Source organism: Colobus angolensis, unplaced genomic scaffold, assembly GCF_000951035.1.
Source record: "Colobus angolensis palliatus isolate OR3802 unplaced genomic scaffold, Cang.pa_1.0 Scaffold71, whole genome shotgun sequence".
Taxonomy (NCBI): domain Eukaryota; kingdom Metazoa; phylum Chordata; class Mammalia; order Primates; family Cercopithecidae; genus Colobus; species Colobus angolensis.
This window is the reverse complement of record NW_012120821.1, coordinates 10,932,521-10,942,408: the sequence shown is the minus strand read 5'-3', so window position 1 is coordinate 10,942,408 and position 9,888 is coordinate 10,932,521. Positions and strand designations below refer to the sequence as shown.

Genomic DNA, 9,888 nt, shown 5'->3' with positions numbered 1-9,888 from the left:
CTCCGCGGCCACTCTCCCGGACCTGGGCCCCCCGCCGAGGAGCGGCCACACCGCGGCGCACACGGAGACGCCAGGCAGTGCGCATGGCGCACACTGCCGCTCGCACACTTGTTGAGGAAACACAGATCTGCGCGCAGGCACCGGCGGACCCTGGCACAGACACACAGCAGGGCGGCGCGGACCCTTGGCGCAGACACGCAGACACAGACCCAGGACGGCCAAACGGGCCACACAACAGCTTGCACTCACAGCACAGGCGTTCGGCACAGAGACACAGCCCAAGCGTAATGTAGATACACAACACACAGTGCACAGCGCACAGACACAGGTCAAAACACACCGCAGCATGTACAGGACACACTCCACAAAGAGAAGTACTGTACACACCAGCCATAGGCATAGATACACAAGGGGGAACACACTGTACACAACAGAGACACAACAGAACATGCATGTAAGGTAGACGGACATAACACATAAAACCACAACGCAAGAACAACACAGGCAGGCAAGAGACACAAGTTTTCCTGAAAAGGGGGCATTCAGATAGGTTGTGGAAATAGGTTGGTGGGTGTGCCAGGTGGAGGGAATTTAGTGGGCTAACAATGCAATTTTTAAAATATGGGTTAAGAATATCAAAAGGCAATTCACAAAAGAGGAAACCTACATGGCCGAAATAACCCCAAACAACAAACTGCATAGACACAGTGCACAGAAATACATGGTACAATCGCAAATATATGCCACACGCATAACACGTCATATAAATAAAGGGCACACAATGAAAGATAACATGCACAGAGTCATATGAATGGCAGATCGAGGCAGTGGGCAGAGCTCCAATCACAGGGTCCCTGCCCTGGGGGGGAAAAGGCACACACTGTCTCACCCATACTCACTCCTGGGGGAAGGGGGGAAAAACACTTACCAATAACCCCACCCCCATCCTTGCCCTCAGTCCACCGCGCCCACCTCTGTGGCTACCATCCCACTCTGCAGACACCCCCACCAGACAGGGATGTGTCCTTTCATGGGTGTGGCCTGTGGCCTTCCCTGTTCACTGTCAGTTGCTCACTCTGGGCCCTCTGCCTCCTGGCCTTGGAGCATGATCTGTGCTGCCCCCCACCTCACCTTCTCAGCAGAGATCCAGGAATCCTCTCACCTCCTTCCTCACTTCCTTCCACTCCTTGATCCTCCTGCTCTCACCTGCCTCACTATCCCGTTCTGGATCCTGGGCCTCAGCAGAACCTAGCACTGCTGAGCACCTGCCTGAACCTGGAAGGAAAGCCTGGGAGCAGCCTCATGGCACAAAATCTCCCAATCCTGGAGAGCACATTTCAAGTCCCAAAGGAGCCCTAGGATTGTGCTACTTAACCATGTTCTGCCCAGAGAACGTGTGTCCAACGCGGGTAGGGTTGATGATGGGAGCAGAACACTCCCACTAGCTTCTAAGCTGGCTGGGTCTGCCTTCAGGATGCTGGGGGACAGAGATGACAGAGGGAAGTGCTCACCTCTGAGGCTATAGGCCAGCTGCACCCACTACTGGCCATGGGAGCCTGAGTGTGTCACTTCAACTCTTTTTTTTTTTTTTTAAAGAATTCTTACTCCCGAGACTTTAACTCTCAAGCTTCCGTGTCCTCACCTAAATAGAGTTCTTGGGAAGGTTAGAGTTAATATATGCAAAGCCCCTGGTGCCTGGTGGGTGTGCAGTAAGTGATCATTGTATTAATACTTTGTTAAGAAATTCTGTCTTCAGAATCTTGATGGCCCCACTGTGTGGGACTAGAGCACGGGGATGGGAGACACACAGGTGGATGGGAGACAAGGGACTGGCATTCCCGTGGAGGAGGTGGTGTTGATGCATAAATAAATAAGGGGATTGTGCTGTGAGCTGCACATGGAATTGAATTGTCCTGGCTTCAAGTCCAGCTCTGCCTCTGAGCCAGGATGGGGTCTTGGGTTAGCTAGACCCTCCTACACCATGTTTCTTTATCTGTTTAAAAGAGGATAATAATACTACCCATCTCGTGGGGCTGTTGCATAAATGCTCAAATAATACAATGAAGGAGCAGGTGCTTTTGTAAACTCAAAAGTTTGATACCAAAATAAGAAGTTAAAACACTACAGAACAGGAAATTATAAATGCCACGAGAAAGGTACAGTGTCACCAGTGATTGTTTAGAGGCAACTCTAACTTTGAATTGAGGAAAGAGAACAAGTTTCCCAGAAAAGGTAACATTCAGTTAGGTTGTGGAAACAGGGAGGTGGGTGCACCAGGTGGAGGGAGTTTAATGGGCTGATCAACGATCCAATTTTGAAAATACGGCTTAAGGATATCAACCGGCAACACACAAAAGAGGAAACCTAAATGGCTAAAATAGTGAATGTGAAAAGATGTTCAACCCCGTTGGCCACGTGAGAGATGCAAATGAAGAGAACTGTGGTACACCATTACACATCCACCAGATGGGCACAGTAGTCAAGTCTGTCAATACAGGGGAGTGGGAGGGTGAGGATGTCGCATGGTGGGAACCCTCAAATGCCTATGGAGATATGAACTGGCAAAACGATTTTGGAGAACAGTTTGGCAACATGTAAGAAAGTGGAAGATACTCATAGCTACAATTCAATGACTCCACTCCAGTCATTCAGCACATAATTGTGAAAATTTAGAAATTAATGAATTATCCATGAACAGCAGTCCAGATAGGCCAGGCAAGGTGGCTCATGCCTGTAATCCCAGCACTTTGGGAGGCCAAGGCGGGTGGATCACTTGAGGTCAGCAGTTCGAGACCAGTCTGACCGATATGGCGAAACCCCATCTCTACTAAAAATACAAAAATTAGCTGGGAGTGGTGGTGTGTGCCTGTAGTCCCAGCTACTTGGGAGGCTGAGACAGGAGAATTGTTTGAATCTGGGAGGCAGAGGTTGCAATGGGCAAAATCGTGCCACTGCACTCCAGCCTGGGTGACTGAGTGAGACTCTGTCTCAACAAACAAACAAACAAACAAACAGCAGACCAGATAGATTAATTGTGATCTAGTCATACAATGGAATAATATACTGGGAGTAAAAATGAACTAAGTCTGTAGCCTCAACATAGTTATACTCTAGGAAAAAAAACTAACATCAAGATGTGGCATAGGTACAGTGTGACATAAATGATACAAAATGTTTCTTAATGCATTCAGCTGGGCCCCGTGGCTCAAGCCTGTATTCCAGCGCTTTGGGAGGCTATGGTGGGAAGATCACTTGAGGTCAGGAGTTCAAGACCAGCCTGGACAACATGGCGAAACCCCATCTCTACTAAAAATACAAAAGTTAGCTGGGCATGATGGCATGCACCTGTAGTCCCAGCTACTTGGGAGGCTGAGGTGGGAAGATTGATTGAGCCCAGGAGTTTGAGGCTGTGGTAAGCCATGATTATACCACTGCACTCCAACCTGGGTGACAGGGAGGGACTTTCTCAAAAACAAACAAACAACAACAACAACAAAAACCCAAAGAAATACAAAATAAGCTATGTAGATATTTTGGGGTTACAGACAGGTAGTAAAAGTATTGAAACATGCATGGGAAATGAAAGACCCCAGATTTAGAATAGGGTAACCTTTAGGAAGGGAGGGACAGGAATGAGATCAAAAGGAAGAACACAGGGGGTTTAATTCTATCTGTATGTTTTATTTCTTACAACAAATATTAAAATCTGAGGCAAATATGACCAAGTGTCAAGATGTAACAGAGCTGGGTGGTTGATCTATAGTTCTTTCTGATCCCTCTCCTTCTCAAGTCTAAAACTTTTCCATGTTCGAGATATTTGGTGATTTTAAAGATGGAAGGGGCAGGAAGCTACGAGGAGATTGCAGCAGAGGAGATTTTGATGATAGCATTGCTTGTTGGGTGTGCAGGGTGGTTACAGTGCACAGTGTCCCCTCATGCATGGGACTGATCACCCTTCTTATTTGTTTGTTTATTTATTTATTTGAGACGAAATCTTGCTCTGTCGCCCAGGCCAGAGTGCAGTGGCACGATCTCAGCTCACTACAACCTCTGCCTCCTGGGTTCAAGCAATTCCCCTGCCTCAGCCTCCCAAATAGCTGGGATTCCAGGTGCATGCTACCATACCTGGCTAATTTTTGTATTTTTAGTAGAAGATGGGGTTTCACCATGTTGGCCAGGCTGGTCTTGAACACCTGATTTCATGATCCACCCACCTTGGCCTCCCAAAGTGTTGGGATTACAGGTGTGAGCCACTGCCCTTGGCCCACCCTTCTCTTTTAAGGCTTGTCACAGCTTGGTGAGCCAGGAGTGGCAGGCATCAGGTCCATTTTGCTGGGGATGAAATGGAGGTTTGGAAAGGCGTAGTGATATACTCAGCGTCACACACAACAGAGTCAGGGCTTGTCCCCTCTGCTTAGCAGTGTCTCAGCACCTGTCTGTCTGAGGAGACCACCAAAGGGCCAGAGAGCCCTGAGAGAAGGTCCCCTGCCTCCCAGTAACCCATGCTCTTCCTTCTGCTGTGCTATTCTATGTTTTCTTTCAATTAAGGACAATTTGTAAAATGTCAAAAAGCATGAGGAAGAAAATAAAAGTAACTTGTGATTTTCACTGTTACTTTTAAAATCAGATTTATCAAAGTATGCTTCACACATGACAGATTCACTTGTTTTAAATGTACAGTCATTATTTTGAGAGAACATCATTTTCTTTCAGAAATACTTATTTGAATACCAAACAAATTAGCCTATATGAAAGTGCTCCACAGCTGGGCACAGTGGCTCATGCCTATAATCCCAGCACTTTCAGAGGCTGAGGCAGGAGAATCTCTTGAGCCCAGGAGGCATAGGTTGCAGTGAGCCAATATTGTGCCATTGCACTCCAGTCTGGGTGACAAGAGCGAAACTCCATCTCAAAAAAAAGAAAGTGCTCTATACAGAAAAGGCTTTTCACAAATATGAATAATTATTATTACATAATTTTTGAAAATAATTATTATGCAGGTGACAGGTTAGACGAGCCCATGTTCTATGGCCTGAATTTGGGGGTTGGTTTATCATGTCCTCAGCATGGAGGTACAGAGAGTTTTCAGATTATAGTAGAAAGCATGGTTATTAACACCAGTTTTAAAAAAAAATGTTTGCCAGGGTCAGGCTGTGACCTGTTGGCGTGGTTGTGGCCTTGGTTAGCTGCCAAGCTATAAACACCTTTACCTGTGGCTTTTGTGGGGAAATGAGAGAAGTCTGCCTGCCTTCTCTGTGAACCCAGGGGGTGTAGAAAAGAAAATGGAGCCTTCACCAGACACTGGAGATCCTATTTCCCTGCCTTGCCAGCTTGCTATGGAACCAAAGATCCCTTCCCTTGTCTAAATTTTAGTCTCCCCATCTGTTAAAGTGGTGGTTTGTTCACCCTTTCAACATAGTGCATGTGTGTAAAGAATCATGCTGTAGGCAGGTACCATGCTAGGTGTGGCATGAAGACGAATAAGATGCAGCCTTTGACCTCAGGAAGCTCCTGGTCCAGCAGGGCGTGGTGGCTCATACCTAAAATCCCAGCACTTTGGGAGGCTGAGGCAGGTGGATTGTCTGAGCTCCGGCGTTTGAGACCAGCCTGGGCAACATGGTGAAACCCCATCTCTACCAAAAATACAAAAAATTAGCTGGGCATGATGGCATGCACCTGTGGTCCTAGCTACTTGGGAGGCTGAGGTAGGAGGATCGCTTGAGCCTAGAGGCAGAGGTTACAGTGATCTGAGATCGCACCACTGCACTCCAGCAGCCTGGGTGACAGAACAAGACCCCGTCTCAAAAAAGACAAAAAAAAAAAAAAAAAGAAGAAGCTCCTAGTCCAGAGCTAGGAGGTGGGACTAGGGGGACAGACAGATTGATAGATAATTGTGGGAGGGTGTCGAGAAAAGGAGAGATCAGCTCTGTGCAAACCACAGTGACCTCTAAGGTGTCTCTGACGGCAAAATTATTCGATTCTATGAAGTCAGTCTGAGCTTTGTTTCTCCCTCACTGGGTAAGCTAGGATAGGTCACTTCTCTAATCAGGGCTTCAGATTGACTCACTGATCAATGTATGAAGTCTAGAACAAATGAGTTGCTCCCAGTCATTCTTCATAAAGGATGTTATATAAAGATTTGACCCACCAAAAGCTGCACTGACTATTTGAGAGATATTTTATCTTCTTGTTTTTATCAATTAGGTCTGCATACTACATTCAATTAGAGATTTTTGACTGATGTGATTAAAACAGTGTGATCATAAAAGACTGACTTAGATAGATAGATATAGTTATTAGAATTCTTGCCAAAAGTAAGGACACTGGGTAATTAGTCAATCTATGCCATTTTATAGCAGACACTTCCAGAGAAGATTAAAGCTATCTTTAAAGTTTTCCCCACATTGAAATACAGAGGAGCCATTTTATTAATGAATTCCAGTATTTACAAGGCATCTTTTCTGGGATCAAGCAATCCATGAGTTAATCCATGTGAGGTGGCTGAGCTCCTGGCCCCAGGCTGGGTGTGCAGGAGAAAGAGAAAATGTATGAGAGCTGTTCCCCAGGAGCCAAGGCTCTTGCTGGGCATTTCATGAAGGACAAGATATAACCAACTGCCCTGGATATAGCCAGAGGAGAGCAAATAAGAAGAGAGTGGATACAACAGCGTCATTTGTATGATTCGACTAGTATTGATGGAACTAAGGTTTGAACCCAGTTGATATGGTGTATTCAAAAGCTAATACCAGACTGGGCATGGTGGCTCACACCTGTAATCCCAGCACTTTGGGAGGCCAAGGTGGGCAGATCATGTGAGGCCAGGAGTTTGAGACCAGTCTGGCCAACGTGGTGAAACCCCATCTCTACCAAAAAATACAAAAAAAAAAAAAAATTAGCTGGATGTGGTGGTGCATGCCTATGATCCCAGCTACTCCGGAGGCTGAGGCATGAGAATCACTTCAACCCTGCAGGCAGAAGTTGCAGTGAGCTCAGATAGCGCCACTGCGCTCTGGCCTAGGAGTGAGACTCTGTCTAAAAAAATACATAATAAAAAATATAAAAAGCCAATACCAGCCGCTCCTGTAAATCCCAACTACTTGGGAGGATGAGGCAGTAGGATCACTTGAAGCCAGGAGTTCAAGACCAGCCTGGGCAACATAGCAAGACCACATCTCTACAAATAAAAATAAATTAGCTGGGGTGGTGACATGCACCTGCAGTGCTAGTTACTCAGGAGGCTGAAGTAGGAGGATTGCTTGAGCCCAGAAGTTTGAGGATGCAGTAAGCTATGAGTACATAACTGCACTCTAGTCTGAGCAACAGAGTGAGACCCTGTGTCTTAATGGAGGCGATCTTCCAAGTTAAGTTGCCCAACTTCTCATTTTCAGATGGGGAAACTGGTATCTAGAAAGCAGGCAAGGTAGGGCGCAGTGGTTCATGCCTGTAATCCCAGCACTTTAGGAGGCTGAGGTGGGCGGATCACGAGGTCAAAAGTTTGAGACCAGCCTGACCAACATGGTGAAACCCCATCTCTACTAAAAATACAAAAATTACCCGGGCATGGTGGTGTGTGCCTGTAATCCCAGCTACTGGGGAGGCTGAGGTAGGAGAATGGCTTGAACCCAGGGGGCGGAGGTTGCAGCGAGCCGAGATCGTACCACTGCACTCCAGCCTGGGCGACAGAACAAGACTCTGTCTCAAAAAAAAAAAGCAACCAGGAGAGGTCTGGCCAAACTCATGCAGGAAAGACTTGTTCAAGGTCAACTAGTAAATCAGCACATGAGCAATAAGTGGGTCCAGGCCTCTGCCCCTCCCCTGCCCGGAGATGTATGCCATGCCACTTTTATCAGGTCCTCAGCAGTCCTCTTGATTTTTTTTATTGCCAAAATTTATTTTAAAATCCTTCTGTTTGAGTGTTCTGTGACATGTGACCTTCTTATGAATTTCAGAGGTAATCCTTGCCTGGATGGAGGAATGCCTAAGTGACCTTCAGGACCTCTTTCAGCTTGGAGAAGTGGAGATTCTGTTGCCAGAATTCCATGGTTCTTTAAAGTTAATCTTCACTCTTTTACAGCTCTCAGAAGGAACTCTCAGGTCTGGCCTTTCTCTGTTGTCTGTTCTCCTCCATGATCTTCGGGCTTAAGTTGGGGCAACAGTTCCAAGAGGTTTAGCTGGGACCATTCAGATCTGTGTCTTATAGCTGCTTCTTCTAAGATTACATTCAAAATCCCCGATGCCTCCCCCCGCAGAGGAGAGGAAACATCTGGGCTGGAGCTGCACAGAGGGAGCCCAGCTGTGTGGGACATCCCTTGGGATAGGAGCCTGATGAGCTGAGAGCTCTTCATTCCAGATGTGGTTCTGACCATCAGGGTCTTGGTCTCACCCATGAGGCTTTGGCAGGCCCCAGGTATGTGTGTGCAGGGAATCTGAACAGTCAGCAGGCAGGAAAGAGGCTCTGGGGAGTTATATGTGGCTGGTGGGGTGGCAAGCAGACTTTGTATGGACATCAAACCAAAATAGAGAGATGCGAAAGCAGCTAGACAGAAAGTGGGTGGGGGGAAGCATTGCAAGGAACAGAGCTCTGCAGCAAGGAGTTTGGTCTGTGCAGGTCACAGGGAAAGCAAAGAAGAACATAGGCTCATATCGTGAGTCATTCATTCATCCTTCACAGCTAACCACAGCATTCAGCCATGCACTCCTGGTGTGACTATGGAGTTCCCTTCCACAGCCAGATGACCCAATGGCAGCTGAGTGTTTCCCACTCCAATGGCTGGTTCACCCAGCCTGTAGTCACCGCCCTCTGGCAGAGGCACCACTCTGGGCTGACCCCTCTGTTATGGTCAATTTTATATGTCCACAGGACTAAGCTATCATACCTAGTTATTTAATCCAACATCAATCTAGGTGTCACTGTCAAGGGATCTTAGAGATGTGGTTAACATTTACCATCAGTTGACTTTAAGAAAAATACCCTCGAGACCAGCCTGGCCAACATGGTGAAACCCCATCTCTACTAAAAATACAAAAAATTAGCCGGGTGTGGTGGTGCACACCCATACAGCTACTTGGGAGGCTGAGGCAGGAGAATCGCTTGAACCTGGGAGGGGGAGGTAGAGGTTGCAGTGAGAGGAGGTTGCAGTGGAGGTGCAGTGATCACGCCATTGCACTCCAGCCTGGGCAACAGAGTGAAACTCCGTCTCAAAAACAAAAACAAAAACTGAAGTTTCCTGGAGAAAAAATTCTGTCTCAAGACTCTAGCATTAATTCATGCTGAGTCACCAGCCTGCTGGCCTGCCCTATAGATTTTGGACTTGCCAGCTCCCACAATCATGCAAATTAATTTCTTAAATACATCTATTTATGAACAAACATATATATATACACACACACACACGCAGAGATGGTCCCTGAATGATGACAGCTTGCCTTATGATTTTTTGGCTTTACGACAGTGCAAAAGCTATATGCATTCAGTAGAAATCACACTATGATATTTGGTAGGTTAGGTATATTAAATTCATTTTCCACTTACGATACTGGAGAAGCCCCATTGTAAGTGGACAAGCATCTGTATACATACCCAGTGTATCTCCCATTGGTTCTGCTTCTCCAGAGTCTGACCGACCTACCTTCCTTCACAGTCCCTGAGAACAGAGCTTGTCCCCTGAGCACCTAATGACACGTGTGCAGGTCTTTTGACTCCTTGTCCTCTTGCAACTCCCCACATGTCTGTCGCCCAGGCTGGAGTGCAATGGTGCGATCTCAGCTCACTACAACCTCCGCCTCCCTGGTTCAAGCAATTCTTCTCATGTCTCAGCCTCCCAGGTAGCTGGGATTACAGGCATGAGCCACCACGACTGGCTGATTTTTGTATTTTTTTTTTTTTTT

At 46.8% G+C, this 9,888-nt stretch overlaps 1 protein-coding gene across 1 annotated transcript in view; it reads right to left on the bottom strand.

Annotated features, from left to right (window-relative positions):
- Positions 1–9,888, bottom strand: part of PHF19 (PHD finger protein 19) — a 40,748-nt gene that overhangs the window by 23,670 nt on the left and 7,190 nt on the right. The window lies entirely within an intron of this gene.